We start from the raw sequence: 5,599 nt of genomic DNA on the forward strand, positions 1-5,599 counted from the left end.
CCCTTTCTTTCAGAAAGGGACTATAGAAGCACCCTTTCTTTCAGAAAGGGACTATAGAAGCACCCTTTCTTTCAGAAAGGGACTATAGAAGCACCCTTTCTTTTAGAAAGGGACTATAGAAGCACCCTTTCTTTCAGAAAGGGACTATAGAAGCACCCTTTCTTTCAGAAAGGGACTATAGAAGCACACTTTCTTTCAGAAAGGGACTATAGAAGCACCCTTTCTTTCAGAAAGGGACTATAGAAGCACCCTTTCTTTCAGAAAGGGACTATAGAAGCACCCTTTCTTTCAGAAAGGGACTATAGAAGCACTCTTTCTTTCAGAAAGGGACTATAGAAGCACCCTTTCTTTCAGAAAGGGACTATAGAAGCACTCTTTCTTTCAGAAAGGGACTATAGAAGCACCCTTTCTTTTAGAAAGGGACTATAGAAGCACCCTTTCTTTCAGAAAGGGACTATAGAAGCACCCTTTCTTTCAGAAAGGGACTATAGAAGCACTCTTTCTTTCAGAAAGGGACTATAGAAGCACCCTTTCTTTCAGAAAGGGACTATAGAAGCACTCTTTCTTTCAGAAAGGGACTATAGAAGCACCCTTTCTTTCAGAAAGGGACTATAGAAGCACTCTTTCTTTCAGAAAGGGACTATAGAAGCACCCTTTCTTTCAGAAAGGGACTATAGAAGCACTCTTTCTTTCAGAAAGGGACTATAGAAGCACACTTTCTTTCAGAAAGGGACTATAGAAGCACCCTTTCTTTCAGAAAGGGACTATAGAAGCACCCTTTCTTTCAGAAAGGGACTATAGAAGCACTCTTTCTTTCAGAAAGGGACTATAGAAGCACCCTTTCTTTCAGAAAGGGACTATAGAAGCACCCTTTCTTTCAGAAAGGGACTATAGAAGCACACTTTCTTTCAGAAAGGGACTATAGAAGCACCCTTTCTTTCAGAAAGGGACTATAGAAGCACCCTTTCTTTCAGAAAGGGACTATAGAAGCACCCTTTCTTTCAGAAAGGGACTATAGAAGCACTCTTTCTTTCAGAAAGGGACTATAGAAGCACCCTTTCTTTCAGAAAGGGACTATAGAAGCACTCTTTCTTTCAGAAAGGGACTATAGAAGCACCCTTTCTTTTAGAAAGGGACTATAGAAGCACCCTTTCTTTCAGAAAGGGACTATAGAAGCACCCTTTCTTTCAGAAAGGGACTATAGAAGCACTCTTTCTTTCAGAAAGGGACTATAGAAGCACCCTTTCTTTCAGAAAGGGACTATAGAAGCACTCTTTCTTTCAGAAAGGGACTATAGAAGCACCCTTTCTTTCAGAAAGGGACTATAGAAGCACTCTTTCTTTCAGAAAGGGACTATAGAAGCACCCTTTCTTTCAGAAAGGGACTATAGAAGCACTCTTTCTTTCAGAAAGGGACTATAGAAGCACACTTTCTTTCAGAAAGGGACTATAGAAGCACCCTTTCTTTCAGAAAGGGACTATAGAGCACCCTTTCTTTTAGAAAGGGACTATAGAAGCACACTTTCTTTCAGAAAGGGACTATAGAAGCACCCTTTCTTTCAGAAAGGGACTATAGAAGCACCCTTTCTTTCAGAAAGGGACTATAGAAGCACCCTTTCTTTCAGAAAGGGACTATAGAAGCACCCTTTCTTTTAGAAAGGGACTATAGAAGCACCCTTTCTTTCAGAAAGGGACTATAGAAGCACCCTTTCTTTCAGAAAGGGACTATAGAAGCACACTTTCTTTCAGAAAGGGACTATAGAAGCACCCTTTCTTTCAGAAAGGGACTATAGAAGCACCCTTTCTTTCAGAAAGGGACTATAGAAGCACCCTTTCTTTCAGAAAGGGACTATAGAAGCACTCTTTCTTTCAGAAAGGGACTATAGAAGCACCCTTTCTTTCAGAAAGGGACTATAGAAGCACCCTTTCTTTTAGAAAGGGACTATAGAAGCACCCTTTCTTTCAGAAAGGGACTATAGAAGCACCATTTCTTTCAGAAAGGGACTATAGAAGCACCCTTTCTTTTAGAAAAGGACTATAGAAGCACCCTTTCTTTCAGAAAGGGACTATAGAAGCACCCTTTCTTTCAGAAAGGGACTATAGAAGCACACTTTCTTTCAGAAAGGGACTATAGAAGCACCCTTTCTTTCAGAAAGGGACTATAGAGCACCCTTTCTTTTAGAAAGGGACTATAGAAGCACACTTTCTTTCAGAAAGGGACTATAGAAGCACCCTTTCTTTCAGAAAGGGACTATAGAAGCACCCTTTCTTTCAGAAAGGGACTATAGAAGCACCCTTTCTTTCAGAAAGGGACTATAGAAGCACCCTTTCTTTCAGAAAGGGACTATAGAAGCACCCTTTCTTTTAGAAAGGGACTATAGAAGCACCCTTTCTTTCAGAAAGGGACTATAGAAGCACCCTTTCTTTCAGAAAGGGACTATAGAAGCACACTTTCTTTCAGAAAGGGACTATAGAAGCACCCTTTCTTTCAGAAAGGGACTATAGAAGCACCCTTTCTTTCAGAAAGGGACTATAGAAGCACCCTTTCTTTCAGAAAGGGACTATAGAAGCACTCTTTCTTTCAGAAAGGGACTATAGAAGCACCCTTTCTTTCAGAAAGGGACTATAGAAGCACTCTTTCTTTCAGAAAGGGACTATAGAAGCACCCTTTCTTTTAGAAAGGGACTATAGAAGCACCCTTTCTGTCAGAAAGGGACTATAGAAGCACCCTTTCTTTTAGAAAGGGACTATAGAAGCACCCTTTCTTTCAGAAAGGGACTATAGAAGCACCCTTTCTTTCAGAAAGGGACTATAGAAGCACCCTTTCTTTCAGAAAGGGACTATAGAAGCACCCTTTCTTTCAGAAAGGGACTATAGAAGCACCCTTTCTTTTAGAAAGGGACTATAGAAGCACCCTTTCTTTCAGAAAGGGACTATAGAAGCACCCTTTCTTTCAGAAAGGGACTATAGAAGCACACTTTCTTTCAGAAAGGGACTATAGAAGCACCCTTTCTTTCAGAAAGGGACTATAGAAGCACTCTTTCTTTCAGAAAGGGACTATAGAAGCACCCTTTCTTTCAGAAAGGGACTATAGAAGCACTCTTTCTTTCAGAAAGGGACTATAGAAGCACCCTTTCTTTCAGAAAGGGACTATAGAAGCACTCTTTCTTTCAGAAAGGGACTATAGAAGCACCCTTTCTTTTAGAAAGGGACTATAGAAGCACCCTTTCTTTCAGAAAGGGACTATAGAAGCACCCTTTCTTTCAGAAAGGGACTATAGAAGCACACTTTCTTTCAGAAAGGGACTATAGAAGCACCCTTTCTTTCAGAAAGGGACTATAGAAGCACACTTTCTTTCAGAAAGGGACTATAGAAGCACCCTTTCTTTCAGAAAGGGACTATAGAAGCACCCTTTCTTTTAGAAAGGGACTATAGAAGCACCCTTTCTTTCAGAAAGGGACTATAGAAGCACACTTTCTTTCAGAAAGGGACTATAGAAGCACCCTTTCTTTCAGAAAGGGACTATAGAAGCACCCTTTCTTTCAGAAAGGGACTATAGAAGCACCCTTTCTTTCAGAAAGGGACTATAGAAGCACCCTTTCTTTCAGAAAGGGACTATAGAAGCACCCTTTCTTTCAGAAAGGGACTATAGAAGCACCCTTTCTGTCAGAAAGGGACTATAGAAGCACCCTTTCTTTCAGAAAGGGACTATAGAAGCACCCTTTCTTTTAGAAAGGGACTATAGAAGCACCCTTTCTTTCAGAAAGGGACTATAGAAGCACCCATTTCTTTCAGAAAGGGACTATAGAAGCACCCTTTCTTTCAGAAAGGGACTATAGAAGCACCCTTTCTTTCAGAAAGGGACTATAGAAGCACCCTTTCTTTTAGAAAGGGACTATAGAAGCACCCTTTCTGTCAGAAAGGGACTATAGAAGCACCCTTTCTTTTAGAAAGGGACTATAGAAGCACCCTTTCTTTCAGAAACGGACTATAGAAGCACCCTTTCTTTCAGAAAGGGACTATAGAAGCACACTTTCTTTCAGAAAGGGACTATAGAAGCACCCTTTCTTTCAGAAAGGGACTATAGAGCACCCTTTCTTTTAGAAAGGGACTATAGAAGCACACTTTCTTTCAGAAAGGGACTATAGAAGCACCCTTTCTTTCAGAAAGGGACTATAGAAGCACCCTTTCTTTCAGAAAGGGACTATAGAAGCACCCTTTCTTTCAGAAAGGGACTATAGAAGCACCCTTTCTTTTAGAAAGGGACTATAGAAGCACCCTTTCTTTCAGAAAGGGACTATAGAAGCACCCTTTCTTTCAGAAAGGGACTATAGAAGCACACTTTCTTTCAGAAAGGGACTATAGAAGCACCCTTTCTTTCAGAAAGGGACTATAGAAGCACCCTTTCTTTCAGAAAGGGACTATAGAAGCACCCTTTCTTTCAGAAAGGGACTATAGAAGCACTCTTTCTTTCAGAAAGGGACTATAGAAGCACCCTTTCTTTCAGAAAGGGACTATAGAAGCACCCTTTCTTTCAGAAAGGGACTATAGAAGCACTCTTTCTTTCAGAAAGGGACTATAGAAGCACCCTTTCTTTCAGAAAGGGACTATAGAAGCACCCTTTCTTTTAGAAAGGGACTATAGAAGCACCCTTTCTTTCAGAAAGGGACTATAGAAGCACCATTTCTTTCAGAAAGGGACTATAGAAGCACCCTTTCTTTCAGAAAGGGACTATAGAAGCACCCTTTCTTTCAGAAAGGGACTATAGAAGCACCCTTTCTTTCAGAAAGGGACTATAGAAGCACACTTTCTTTCAGAAAGGGACTATAGAAGCACACTTTCTTTCAGAAAGGGACTATAGAAGCACCCTTTCTTTCAGAAAGGGACTATAGAAGCACCCTTTCTTTCAGAAAGGGACTATAGAAGCACACTTTCTTTCAGAAAGGGACTATAGAAGCACCCTTTCTTTCAGAAAGGGACTATAGAAGCACCCTTTCTTTCAGAAAGGGACTATAGAAGCACCCTTTCTTTCAGAAAGGGACTATAGAAGCACCCTTTCTTTCAGAAAGGGACTATAGAAGCACCCTTTCTTTCAGAAAGGGACTATAGAAGCACCCTTTCTTTCAGAAAGGGACTATAGAAGCACACTTTCTTTCAGAAAGGGACTATAGAAGCACCCTTTCTTTCAGAAAGGGACTATAGAAGCACCCTTTCTTTCAGAAAGGGACTATAGAAGCACCCTTTCTTTCAGAAAGGGACTATAGAAGCACTCTTTCTTTCAGAAAGGGACTATAGAAGCACCCTTTCTTTCAGAAAGGGACTATAGAAGCACTTTTTTCTTTCAGAAAGGGACTATAGAAGCACCCTTTCTTTTAGAAAGGGACTATAGAAGCACCCTTTCTTTCAGAAAGGGACTATAGAAGCACCCTTTCTTTCAGAAAGGGACTATAGAAGCACCCTTTCTTTCAGAAAGGGACTATAGAAGCACCCTTTCTTTCAGAAAGGGACTATAGAAGCACACTTTCTTTCAGAAAGGGACTATAGAAGCACCCTTTCTTTCAGAAAGGGACTATAGAAGCACCCTTTCTTTTAGAAAGGGA

This window comes from Musca autumnalis, unplaced genomic scaffold (genome assembly GCF_047663935.1).
Source record: "Musca autumnalis isolate F117 unplaced genomic scaffold, ASM4766393v1 scaffold_4, whole genome shotgun sequence".
In the NCBI taxonomy this organism is placed as follows: domain Eukaryota; kingdom Metazoa; phylum Arthropoda; class Insecta; order Diptera; family Muscidae; genus Musca; species Musca autumnalis.